The sequence below is a fragment of the Sus scrofa genome, chromosome 15 (genome assembly GCF_000003025.6).
Source record: "Sus scrofa isolate TJ Tabasco breed Duroc chromosome 15, Sscrofa11.1, whole genome shotgun sequence".
NCBI lineage: Eukaryota > Metazoa > Chordata > Mammalia > Artiodactyla > Suidae > Sus > Sus scrofa.
Genome location: NC_010457.5, coordinates 132,539,708 through 132,554,273, shown reverse-complemented (window position 1 = coordinate 132,554,273; position 14,566 = coordinate 132,539,708). Strand labels below are relative to the sequence as shown.

General features: G+C 42.2%; 1 protein-coding gene across 6 annotated transcripts in view; it reads right to left on the bottom strand.

Annotated features, from left to right (window-relative positions):
* Positions 1 to 13,490, bottom strand: part of DIS3L2 (DIS3 like 3'-5' exoribonuclease 2) — a 362,160-nt gene extending 348,670 nt beyond the window's left edge. Inside the window, exon 1 of one of the 6 annotated variants that reach the window (XM_021074517.1) lies at positions 13,379 to 13,490. The gene's annotated coding sequence lies outside the window, so the exon portion shown is untranslated. 6 annotated transcript variants of the gene reach the window in all.

Below are 14,566 nucleotides of genomic sequence, written 5' to 3'. Positions count from 1 at the left end.
CAGCTCGGATGCTGCGTTGCCGTGGCTGTGGTATAGGTCAGCAGCTATAGCTCCGATTAGACCTCTAGCCTGAAAGGCATTTGCCAGAACTCCATATGCCACAGGTGCAGCCCTAAAAAGCAAAAAAAAAATCCAAAAAACAAAAAAAAATGACCAAAGTGGACACACATAATGTTACAGAGAGAAGCAAATCACTGAAAAAAATCTGCATTGTGATTTCATTTTTCAAAAACGTGCAAATTAAGCAACCGTTTCAGGATACAAACTGTATGGTTCAAGTATAAAGGAAATACAAAACTCATCTCACCTCTGAAACAGGAAGGAAGTGGTAGGACTAGCAACAGGAGCATAAAGATTTTCGATTTTTTTCTTAAACTAGATGGTCAGGTACATGGATATTCACTGTCCTATTATCCTGTATACTTTACACATATTTTGCACACATTACTTTGTAACTTCCCAGTATTTAATAAAAGACCATGGTATGAAAACAAACAAGACTGTACAGAGATGCATGTAAATACATGCCTAGTCTTTTAATTCTAGATTCAATCCAGGTCACTGGAAATCTGCTTGGTTCTATGCTGTCCTTCTAACTAGTCAGGACTTAGGGAATCCTTGATTTTCATCTTTTCCTCTGAAACTGCATTAACAAGGGGGTTTACAGCAAAGGGCAATGTGCTTTTTGATCAAACTCACTGAGAAGCACTAGAACTCCAGCAAAGAGGGCATTTGCCAGAACTCAGGAGTAAAAAGGTTTGCATAAGATAATTAAAAGCAGTGCAAGAAGAATGATGTGACTTGAACAGTCAGATATTTTTCCATTAATTATTTTACTGACTGAAATTCAAAGAAGCCCTGATTAAAACCTCAGCTCTCAAGTCCTATAGATACAAAGATTAGCGTGAGTCCAGCTAAGCACTTGTGTCAGGGCCAGTTCTGCGCGTGGTGGGCAGTTGTGAGTTCAAGGACAGTGCCACATGTATACTCCTCCCTAACAGCCAGAAGTAAAAAAGTCCCAGGGAACCAGGCCTGGGTTCTGCCCACAATGCTATCATCTGAGCATTCCTTTCATTAGAACAATACAAAATTACATAACGACGCTTAAGTTGAAGCAGGATACTGGATGCCTGAGAAAGTGGGATCCTCTTGCTCTGGTAAGCCAACTGCTGAGGCAATCAATAATGAATTAGCATAAATATGCTGACTTCTTTGGAAGGAATTTTATGAACACAAGATTTAAGATTTCTTATACAATAAACAAAGCAATCACAAGTACTAATAAAATATCACTACGGCTGCTATAGTAAGAAATGTTATTAATCAATAAACCTATAAATTATGTATAAGACTGTACTAAGTAATGAAAGGAAATTTTAAAACCCCTGTGTCAGAACCATGGAGCAGTTGAAAAGACAAGACACATAAAAAAGGTGTGTTAAAGTCAGGCATCAGGAGTTCCTGCCGTGGCGTAGCGGAAACAAATCCGACTAAGAACCATGAGGTTACAGGTTCGATCCCTGGCCTCGCGCAGTGGTTAAGGATCTGGCGTTGCCGTGAGCTGTGGTGCAGGTCCCAGACACGGTTCGGATCTGGCATTGCTGTGGCTCTGGTGTAGGTCGACAGCAATAGCTCCGAATAGACCCCCTAGCCTGGGAACCTCCCTATGCCATGGGCATGGCCCTAAAAAGACAAAAAAAGTAAAAAATAAAAAATAAATTTAAAAAGCCAGGCATCAAAAATACTCCACAATTCAGTCTAACCTTCCACAAGACCTGCTTTCCTTATTCATACTCAATTCACATGCCCCACCTTTCCAACCCCACTCACTGAAATAAACTCTTCTCTCTTCCTCAATGCTTCATCCTCCTTAGAGCAACACTCAAAAACTTACCTGTCCTTCAAGGCTCATCCCAAATGCTTCCTGCAACCTTGGAAGTCTTTTATAAACTAGACACTCCCTTATGACCTTTCATAATTCTTCTCCATTACGGCGCCTCCCCTCTTGTTTCTTTTATTTTAGTTTTACACGTGTCTTATCCCTCCTATTGAAGCAGGAGTAATGGAAAGAGCACAAGTTGTGAAAAAAACCTAGATTTTAATCTGAACATTAACTGTCTGATCTTGACCAAACCAAACTACCTAGCTTTCTTAAACCTTCCAAATATACAAAATAGGGAAATTATTTTGTATCTTGCATAACCTTTTTTTTTTTTTTTTTGTCTTTTTGCCTTTTCTAGGGCTGCTCCCATGGCATATGGAGGTACCCAGGCTAGGGGTCTAATCGGAGCTATTGCTGTCGACCTACACCAGAGCCACAGCAATGCCAGATCTGAGCCGTGTCTGGGACCTACACCACAGCTCACGGCAACGCGGGATCCTTAACCCACTGAGCAAGGCCAGGGATCGAACCTCCAACCTCATGGTTCCTAGTCAGATTTATTCACCACTGAGCCATGACGGGAACTCCCACATTACCTCTTTAATAAAGAGGATGTATTGTGTACTGTGTGTGAGAAAAAGAGGGGCAGAGAGACTGAGAGAGAGAGAATATAGAAATATATGGGAATAATTTGAAAAGAACAAGAAAGTAGAAGTTATTAGAAATGTAATCCATATGTTTAAAAAATTAGAGGAAAAAAGTCACTGAAGGTGTTCCCATTGTGGCTCAGCGAAAATGAATCGGACTAGTATCCATGAGGACGCAGGGTCGATCCCTGGCCTCACTCAATGGGTTAAGGATCCAGCATTGCCATAAGCTATGGTTTAGGTTGCAGATGTGGCTCGGATCTGGTGTTGCTATGACTGTGACATAGACCAGGAGCTACAGCTCTAAGGTGACCCCTAGCCATGGAACCTCCATATGCCACAAATGCAGCCCTAAAAAGACAAAAAAAAAAAAAAGTCACTGAACATATAAAAAGGATCCTAATCAAATTTCTAGAGATGAAAACTATTACACCCAATATGAAAAATACACTGGATGAGATTAAAAGCAGATTAGACACTGTTGAGGAAAAAAAATTAATAAATTGTTTTAGGATAAAGCAATAGGAATTATCCAAAATGAAAAACAGAAAGGAGAACACACAGAAAAATAATTAACAGAGGACATCAGTGAGCTGTGGGATTTTGAGCAACATATATATGGGTAATTGAAATCAGCAGGGCAGGGGTTGGGGGAGACTGAGAAAGGTAGAGAAAGAAAAAATATTTGAAGAAATAACAGTTGAATCAACACCAAGAAAAAAACTGTAAAAAAACACAAACACATGGAGACTAAACAACATGCTACTAAACAACCAATGGATCACTGAAGAAATCAAAAAGGAAATTGAAAAATACCTAGAAGCAAATGACAACAAAGATACGACACTCCAAAACCTATGGGATGCAGCAAAAGTTGTTCTAAGAGAGACGTTTAGAGCAATTCAAGCCTACTTCAGGAAACAAGAAAAAGCTAAAAAAAAAAAAAAAAAAACCTAACTTTACATCTAAAGCAACTAGAGAGAAGAACAGACAAGACCTAAAGTTAGCAGAACGAAAGAAATCATCAAGATCAGAGCAGAAATCAATGAAATAGAAATGAAGAAAACCACAAAAAAGGTCAATGAAAAGAAAAGCTGGTTCTTTGAAAAGATCAACAAAATTGATAAACCCTTAGCCAGACTTATCAAGAAAAAACAAGAGAGGACTCAAATCAATAAAGGAGAAGTTAGAACGGACATCACAGAAATATAAAGGGTCATAAGAGACTAGTACATGCAACTATATGCCAATAAAATGGACAACCGAGAAGAAGTGGACAAATTCTTAGAAAAGTACAATCTTCCAAGACTAAACCAAGATGAAATAGAAAAGATGAACGGACCAATCACAAGAACTGAAATTGAAACTGTGATTTAAAAACTTCCAATAAACAAAAGTCCAGGACCAGATGGCTTCACAAGTGAATTCTATCAAACATTTAGAGAAGAGCTAATACTTGTCCTTCTGAAACTATTCCAAAAAACTGCAGAGGAAGGAATACTCCCAAACTCATTCTATGAAGCCACCATCACCCCGATACCAAAACCAAAAATACCACAAAAAAAGAAAATTACAGGCCAATTTCACTGATGAACATAGATGCAAAAATCCTCAACCAGATACTAGCAAACCAAATCCAACAATACATTAAAAGGATTATACATCATAATCAAGTGGGATTTATCCCAGGGATGCAAGGATTCTTCAATATCCACAAATCAATCAGTGTGATACACCACATTAACAAACTAAAGAATAAAAACCAGATAATCCTCTCAAGAGATGCAGAAAAAGCCTTTGACAAAATCCAACACCCATTTCTGATAAAAACCCTCCCCAGAAAGTGGGCACAGAGGAAACCTACCTCAACAAAATAATGACGAACCCAGAGCTAACATCATTCTCAACGGAGAAAAGCTGAAAGAATTCCCACTGAGATCATGAATAAGACAAGAATGTCTGCTCACGTAGTTTGGGGAGTTCCCGTCATGGGACAGAGGAAATTAATCTGACTAGGAACCATGAGGTTGTGGGTTTGATCCCTGGCCTTGCTCAGTGGGTTAAGGATCTAGCATTGCCATGAGCTGTGGTATAGGCCACAGATGCAGCTCACATCTGGCACTGCTGTAGCTCTGGCATAGACTGGCAGCTGTGGCTTTGATTAGACCCCCTAGCCTGAGAACCTCCATATGCTGTGGGTGTGGCACTAAAAAGCAAAAACAAAAAACAAAAAAAACATAGTTTTGGAAGTCCTAGCCAAGGCAATCAGAGAAGAAAAAGAAATAAAAGGAATCCAAATTAGAAAGGAAAAGTAAAACTATCACTATTTGCAAATAACATAATGCTATACCTAGAAATCCTAAAGACGCTACCAGAAAACTGTTACAGCTCATCAATGAATTTGGCAAGGTTGCAGGATACAAAGTTAATACACAGAAATCAACTGCATTTCTATATACTAACAACGAAAGATCAGAAAGAGAAATTAGGGAAGCAATCTCATTCACCATCACATCAAAAAGAATAAAATACTTAGGAATACAATCCCTATCAAATTACCCATGACGTTTTTCACAGAACTAGAACAAACAATCCACAAATTTATATGGAGCAACAAAAGACCCAGAATTGCCAAAGCAATCCTGAGAAACAAAAACCAAGCAGGAGGCATAACTCTCCCAGACTTCAGGCAATATTACAAAGCCACAGTCATCAAAACAGTATGGTACTGGTATCAAAACAGACATACAGACCAATGGAACAGAATAAAGAACCCGGAAATAAACCCTGACATCTATGGTCAATTAATCTTTGACAAGGGAGGCAAGAACATAAAATGCGGAAAAGAAAGTCTATTCAGCAAGCATTGCTGGGAAACCTGGACAGCTGCATGCAAAGCAATGAAACTAGAACACACCCTCACACCATGCACAAAAATAAACTCCAAATGGCTGAAAGACTTCAATATACGACAGGACACCATCAAACTCCTAGAAGAAAACACAGGCAAAACACTCTCTGACATCAACATCATGAATATTTTCTCAGGGCAGTCTCCCAAAGCAACAGAAATTAGAGCAAAAATAAATCAATGGGACCTAACCACACTGACAAGCTTTTGCACAGCAAAGGAAACCAAAAAGAAAACAAAAAGACAACTTACAGAATGGGAGAAAAGTTTCAAACGATGCAATGGACAAGGGCTTATCTCCAGAATATATAAGCAACTTACACAACTCAACAGCAAAAAGCCAATCAACTAATGGGAAAATGGCCAAAAGACCTGAATAGACTGTTCTCCAAGGAGGATATGCAGATGGCCAGCAAATACCTGAAAAAATGCTCAACATCGCTGATTATAAGAGAAACGCAAATTAAAACTACCATGAGATACCACCTCACACCAGTCAGAATGGCCATCATTAATAAGTCCACAAATAACAAGTGCTGGAAGGGGTGTGGAGCAAAGGGAACCCTCCTGCACCGCTGGTGGGAATGTAAACTGGTACAGCCACTATGGAGAACAGTTTGGAGATACCTTAGAAACCCATACATAGAACTTCCATATGACCCCGCAATCCCACTCTTGGGCATCTATCCGGACAAAACTCTGCTTAAAAGAGACACATGCACCCGCATGTTCATTGCAGCACTATTCACAAGAGCCAGGACATGGAAACAACCCAAATGTCCATCGACAGATGATTGATTCGGAAGATGTGGTATATATACACAATGGAATACTACTCAGCCATAAAAAAGAATGACATAATGCCATTTGCAGCAACATGGATGGAACTAGAGACTCTCAGACTGAGTGAAATAAGTCAGAAAGACAAACACAAATACCATATGATATCACTTATAACTGGAATCTAATATATAGCACAAAAGGACATCTCCACAGAAAAGAAAATCATGGACTTGGAGAATAGACTTGTGGCTGCCTGACAGGAGAGGGAGGGAGTGGGAGGGATCAGGAGCTTGGGCTTATCAGACACAACTTAGAATAGATTTACAAGGAGATCCTGCTGAGCAGCATTGAGAACTATGTCTAGATACTCATATTGCAATAGAACAAAGGGTGGGGAAAAAAATATATACATGTAAGAGTAACTTGATCCCCATGCTGTACAGCGGGGAAAAAAATAAATAAATAAATAAATAAAATTTAAAAATAAAAAATAAATTTAAAAAAATACCTAATAAACCTACCCATTGAGACAAAAGACCTGTACTCTGAAAACTATAAGACGCTGATGGAAGAAATCGAAGATGACACAGATGGAAAGATATACCATGCTCTTAGACTGGAAGAATCAATATTATCAAAATGATTAAACTACCCAAAGCAATCTACACATCCAATGCAATCCCTGTCAAATTACCAAGGACATTTTTCACACAACTAGAACAAAACATCTTAAAGTTTTTTTGGAAGCACAAAAGACCCAGAATAGCCAAAGATATCCTGAGAAAGAAAAATGGAGCTGGAGGAATCAGGCTCCCTGACTTCAGACTATACTACAAAGCTACAGCCATCGAAATTGCACAGGGAGTTCCCATCATGGTGCAGTGGAAACAAATCCAACCAGGAACCATGAGGTGTGGGTTCAATCCCTGGCCTCACTCAGTAGGTTAAGGATCCAGCATTGCTGTGAGCTGTGGTATAGGTTGCAGATGCAGGTCGGATCCCGAGTTGCTGTGGCTGTAGCATCAGCCAGCACCTACAGCTCCAATTAGACCCCTAGCCTGGGAACCTCCATGTGCCATGGGTGCGGCCCTAAAAGGACAAAGGACAAAAGACAAAAACACTGCATGGTACTGGCACAAAGACAGAAATGTAGGCCAATGGAATAGGATAGAAAGCCCAGAATTAAACCCACACACCTACAGTCAACTAATCTATGACAAAGGAGGCAAAAATATACAATGGAGGGAAAACAGTCCCTTCAGTAAGAGGTGCTGGGAAAACTGGACAGCTACGTGTAGGAGAATGCAATTAGAACGCTTCCTAACACCATACACAAAAATAAACTCAAAATGGATTAAAGACCTAAACATAAGACCAGATACTGTATTTCTTAGAGGAAAACATAGGCCAAACACTCTCTGACATAAACCACAGCAATATCTTCTCAGACCCATCTCCCAGATTAATGATGATAAAAACAAAAATAAACAAATGGGGCTTAATTAAACTTAAAAGTTTCTGCACAGCAAAGGAAACCCTACACAAAACAAAAAGACAACCCACAAAATGGGAGAAAATATTTGCAAATGACATGACCAAAAAGGGATTAATCGCCAAAATTTATAAACACCTGCTGTGGCTCAATACCAAAAAAACAAACAAATCCACCAAAAAATAGGCAGAAGATCTAAACAGCCAATTCTCCAAAGAAGACATACAGATGGCCAAAAAAAAACACATAAAAAGATGTTCAACGTCACTCATCATTAGAGAAATGCAAATCAAAACCACTATGAGGTACTATGTTACACCATCCAGAATGGCCATCAAAAAGTCTATAAGCAATAAATGCTGGAGAGGGTGTGGAGAAAAGGGAACCCTATTACACTGTTGGTGGGAATGTAAATTGGTGCAACCACTATGGAAAACAGTACAGAGATTCCTCAGAAAACTAAACATAGAACTCCCATTTGATCCAGCAATCCCACTCCTGGGCATCTATCCAGAGAAAACCATGACTCAAAAAGACATATGTACTCCAGTGTTCACTGCAGCACTATTTACAATAGCCAAGACATGGAAACAACCTAAATGTCCATCAACAGAGGAGTGGATCAAGAAGATGTGGTACATATACACGATGGAATATTACTCAGCCATTAAAAAGGAAAGAAATAACGGCATTTGTAGCAACATGGATGGACCTAGAAATTAGCATGCTCAGTGAAATCAGTCAGACAATGAGACATCACCATCACTGACATGAGGAATCTAAAAAAAGGACACAGTGAACTTCTTTGCAGAACAGATACTGGCTCACAGACTTTGAAAAACTTATGGTTTCCAAATGAGACAGTTGTGGGGTCGGGGGATGCACTGAGGGTTTGGGATGGACGTGCTGTAAAATTTGGTTGTGATGATTATTGTACACCTATAAATGCTATAAAATTCATTAAGTAATTTAAAAAACTAGAGCAAAATATGTTGTAACTTTTTAAATTATAACATTCATTAAAATACAAAAAAAGGTGAGAATCTTAATGGGAAAAAAAAGATGAGAAAGGAAGAAGTAAAACTATCTGTATTCAGATGATATCATCTCTATATAGAAAATACAATGAAATCAATTTTAAAGTGATTAGAATAAGTGAGCAGAGCCAACAACGAAAATCAGTCACATTCCTATATATTAGCAACAGTCAAAAATACAAAGTTCTTTAAAACCATCACTTCGATAGCATCAAAAATACAAAATACATAAGGATAACTGTGACAAAAGATGTATAAGATATGCACAATGAAAATTACAAAACATAGCTGAGAAGAAGATGGCAATTCTCCCCAAAATATCTATAGAGTCAATACAATCCCAAATTCTTTTTTAATTTCATTTTCATTATAGTTGATTCACAGTGTTGTGCCAATTTCTGCTGTACAGCATAGTGACGCAGTCATACATAAATACACATTCTTTTTCTCATACTACCTTCCATCATGCTCCACCCCCAGAAACTAGATATAGTTCCCTGATTTGATTACTATAGTTTTATAATAAGACCTCAAGTCAGAGAGTGTAAGTCCTTTAACGTCGCTGTTCTTTTTCCAGATTTCTTTTCAATATGAAAAGGATCTCAAAGAGCCAAAATCCGCAAAAAGAACAACAAAGCCTTTTTTTTTTTCTTTTCTTTTTAGGCCACGTCTGTGGCATATGGAAATTCCCGGGCCAGGGATCCAGTCTGAGCTGCAGCTGTGACCCACGCCACAGCTGCACAACACCAGATTCTTAACTCACTGTGCTTCAGGCTTACTTCTGATCTAACTAAAGAATAAAGTACAGGAGTTCCCTGGTGGCTCAGTGGGTTAAGGATCTGGCAATCTCACTGCTGCGGCTCAGGTTTGATCCCTGGCCCTGGACCTTATATATGCTGTGGGTCTGGCCAAAAACAAAACAAAATGAAACAAAAAATAATAAAGCACGAAATCACAACAATGCAAGCAGACTGAAGCAGAAAAGGCACCCATTCAGAAGTCGAAAGACCAGAGCGCTAGTCCCAACTGTGCCTGAATTCACAAGCTGTCTGTCCTTGGGCAAATCACTGAAACTTCTATAGGACTCTATGTTCTCACCTAGAATAAGACAGGATGATTTCTAAGGCCTCTTTCACTCTGGATCTATTAATCCAAGTGGAAAGACAGGGAGAGGAACTGAGCCTTAAAGAACTGGGCGGACTTGAGTCGAAGGATACTGCAGAGAAGGAGTATGAGAGTACAGATGGACACATATTGTATGATTTCACATAGATGAGCTACCTAGAGTCAACAAAACCATGAAAACAGAGAGTCCAAGGTGGTGGCCAGGAGTCAGGGGGGAGGAGTTGTTCAATGGGTACTGAGTTTAGTTTTGCTAGATGAAAAAGTCCTAGACATGTTACACAGCAATGGAAATATAGTTAACACCTCTGGACTGTACACTTAAAAATGGGTGAGAGAGGGTAAGCTTTATACTATTTTTTTAACCACAATTAAAAAGAAAAAGAGCCAAAGAAATTAGCACCCAGCAGTTACACTGATGCAAAAATATTTCAGATCAACTAACTTCTGGGTCCAAGCCTAATCCCTAAATTCTTTTTCTCCAGATTAAAAAAGAAAAGAAAAGGTGGGCATGCCTTGCTAATGGGACATGGAAGCTTCCCCAATAGGACAAAGCTGACGGGACATGTTGAGAAAATGAAGAGAAACAATTCAAACACTAAGCAATGGTAGAAATACAAAGCAGGCCATTCAAACACAATCTAATTGTGTCATCCCCACCCACAATCTAGCCGATTCTCTACGTAAAACCATCTAGAGGCTTCTCTTTACTCCAAGGATAAAGAAAAACTCTTCAACCTGCTTACAGGGCCAGCACCTTCTGGCACACCTCTCCACCCTACTCTCTCATCAAAATCTTCTACACTCTTCCTGATCCATTCATAGAACTATGCCCTAAGTCCCCTGTCCTCTCTGTGACTCCTGCCATCACAGAGCCTTTGCCCTTGTTGTTTTCTCTGCCTGGGACATTCTTCTTTTCCTGTGCATCCTTCAGACCTCACTTCAGATGTCACTCTGTGACTTCCCTAGCTCAAATACTTGTCACAGTTGCAGTTTTACATGCCTGTGACTATTTGACAGCATCTGCTAAAGAAGAGGGACCATGTATGCACTCTCCCCCGTTTCCAATGCTATGCACATGGCCCAGAGCCAGGTGAGCCCTCAAATACTTGCTGAGTAAGTAAATAAATGGGCACCAAACCTATAAGAAAGCAATAACCCATTTTAGAAGATCTCCTTAAGAGTTTGCGCATCTTCACAAATGACTCTTTGGTGGTTACCCAAAGCAACTGAGCCTAAAATCCCTATTCATCTTCTAAAAAAGAGTCAATTCAGATGCCTCTATAAATTTCTCCGGCCCTTCTATGTCTCTTAGCAAATGCTGAGCACCAAAGCCTGATGAACACATACACACCCCACAGATAAAGTACCATTACTAGCTGCGGAGCAAATGTTGTTTTTAGTACTTCCTGATACAGTGGCTGCTACAGAGGAAGCACTCTGGAAACAGCCCTCAAATGAATAAAGAGCAACAATTCACAAGACTCGTAAGTATAAGAAACAGTGACTAACTCTACTTAAACTGTGGTGCCTCATATAAAAGTAAGACCAACTCCAGAAGCAAAGGGAAGAATCTCTAGGAGTTCCCTTGTGGCAGAGGGGATTAAGGACCCAGAGTTGTTGCAGCTGTTGCACAGGTTGCAACTGCAGCATGGGTGTGATCCCTGGCCCAGGAACTTCCACATGTTCTGGGTGCAGCCAAAAAAAGAAAGAAAAAAGAAAAAAAAAAAAAAAAAAAAGAATCTCTAGGTGTCAAAGCCCCCTTCTGGTAGCATCATTATTTTAGATCTCAAACACAAAAAAATGCCAGCTTGATTTCTACCAAGAGTGGAAGACATAGTGCAATCAAGTGATCTTAGAGCTTTCCATAAAAATTACAAAATGTCACATGGGACTATTTCCCAAACCCTTAAGAGTATAAGGAGAGAAACTATTTAGAACTTCCTGTCCCCTTGGAGTTCCCGTCGTGGCACAGTGGTTAACGAATCCGACTAGGAACCATGAGGTTTCGGGTTCAATCCCTGGCCTTGCTCAGTGGGTTAACGATCCGGCGTTGCCGTGAGCTGTGGTGTAGGTTGCAGACGCGGCTCGGATCCCGCGTTGCTGTGGCTCTGGCGTAGGCCGGTGGCTACAGCTCCGATTCAACCCCTAGCCTGGGAACCTCCATATGCCGCGGGAGCGGCCCAAGAAATAGCAACAACAACAACAACAACAACAAAAGGCAAAAGACCAACAAAAAAAAAAAAAAGAACTTCCTGTCCCCTCCAATACAAACTGTATTTATACTCTGGAGATATAATCCATAAATATATTACTGAAAACTCCAGGCCATGCTGATCTCAACTCCCTTTGACTTTGTCTTTAAACAGATGCTGTCTTCTAGTTTTCCTCATAATTTAAGGTGTGCAGTCTCTTCTTTCTTACATATCCATTCAGGTGCATATAATACAGTGTTTCATAAATATTACTGAACTGAAATTAAGTTACACAGTTTGAATAATGGATTTTGATATATAAACGCCTGCACTGTAGTCCCAAATAATGTCATTCCCAAGAACTGTTCACATCCCTCAGTTTAACTCCATTATATTGGATTAATTACCCAACAATGTTCAAATAAGGCTAAGAGTTTTTTCGTGCCACTCTTCACACTTAATTAAGGAGGGTTTTCAGTTCTTTGTACTTTCATATAAATTTTAGCTTATCAGTTTCTGGGGGAGGGGGAGGGGAAGCCAGGTGGGATTTTTAGAGACTGTTGAATCTGTTTTCAGATGTAAATCAGAGATATTAGCAACACCTGTCCCTACTTTTTCAATGTAGTAAAATTTCACTTGAAATTTTTCCCAAACCAACTCAGTCCCATGGAGAGTTCCTTCTGTAGACAACTGGAAGACCCAAAACCTAACGTACAGAATACTAAACGCACTAAAAACTGGAACGCCAATTCCCAGTTAAAGGATCCGTTAAAAATATTCAAGTGAGTCTCCACGATTAAGGAAGCAGATAAAGTGTACGACTTTGCAAAGCACAAAGCAGCAGGCAAACATCAAGTCATACAATAAAGCGGCGGCTGATCAAGGATCCTAAGGAGTCCCATCCCTGCCAGTCCTAAACATCAGTGTCCCAACCCAAGCGAACGCATCCACAGGTGACCCAAACCTCGGGAAGCGTCCTCCCTACAGCAACAGGCTCTGTTAATTCTGCTCCTCCTCTCGGGGCACCATACTGGGCTACAAGGGAGGGCTGGAGAGACTCGGGCGGGAGAAGCCGGGCCTGGGAGGCCAGGTGGGCCGGGAGCTAGGGGCGTGGGATGGGCAGGGGCGATGTCAGGGCCGGATATAGGTGCCAGGGCCGGGGAGCGATGCCAGCGGCCGATGGCGCTCGCCCGACGCCGCCGGCGCAGGTACCGAGGGAAGCGCCGCGGAGGCCCGCACGTCAGCCCCGGGGAAGGTCCCGGGAAGGGGTCAAGGTGGGATGCGCGAGGCGGGGGCGGGGAGGCCTCACCGTGGCTCCCGGGAGGCCGGCGCCGCCGCGGTCCCTCAGTTGCTAGGGAGAATGCGCTTCCGGGTCACGGGCGCGGCGTTCCAGAGAGCAACGGTGGCCGGAAGGGGCCAAGAGCGACGGGCGGGACAAGCGCGCGGTGCAGGCGGTGGTCTGCTCTAGCTCCGCCGCGGGGGCGGCGGCGGCAGCGGCAGCAGCGACAGCAGCGACCACGGCGACTGCAAGGCTAGGCGGAGGGCCTCTCCGATTTCTCTGGCCTGGCCTCGCGGGGGCGACTGGCTGTAGCAGGTGGCCCTGGCCGCCCGGGCCCCTGCTCCCCGGCCTGCAGCTGGCAGGCGCCCATGCAGCCCGGGTTGTCAGTGCTGTGCCCGGCGAGGCCGGCACTCACCCCTCCCGCGCCGCCAGCGCCCCCCCCCCGCCCCCGCCTCTGGCTCCCGGGTGTAGACACTCCAGCCCTCTCCTCTGACGAGGTTTTACTCATCCCTTGATTTACTCCACTCCCGGTTAGTGAGCACCTGCTCAGGGCGAGGCCCTGGGATACAGAGGTGGGCATCCCAGGCGTGGCCCCTGCCCACCGAACAGACAGCCTGGTGGCAAGGCAGGCAGGCAGTATCCTGCACGCTGGGATGCGCGATGTGAAGGAAGCTAGGGGAGCCTGTCCGAGGGGGCCTACCCAGAAACGGGTGGAGAAAAGCTGGTGGAGACCTCCTCCAAATTAAAAGGGTAGAGAAGAGGGTCCCTGAGGGATGAATGCAGGCTCGGTTGAAAAATCCACCGAAAGGTCAGCCTGCCTAGGGAAGTGCATAGAGAAGGGAGATTGGATAAGGATGGAACCCAGAAAACGACAAAGAATGTGAAGGAAGGGAAAGGAACCCCCAAAGAGTAGGCAGAATGTTCATTTGAAAGACTGCTGAGGATACAGCAGAGGAGTTTCAGGAAGGAGTTGATCGCCAGTGTCAAGTGTCCTGGGCATCCAGAGCCCAGTGGTAACCATAGAAAAATCGAAATTCAGGAATTGGCTGTCAGAGTTAGCTTGAATCTAGGTAGTGAAGGAGTCCACCATCAGATGCTTCTTGTTGAGATAAGGGAAAGAGATGCATTAAATTGTTCCTGAATGCCTTCATGTTTGTAAAGCAGTCATAGTATTTGCACATTTCAGGATTCCTCTGCTAATAAATTATCTCCTTGAAT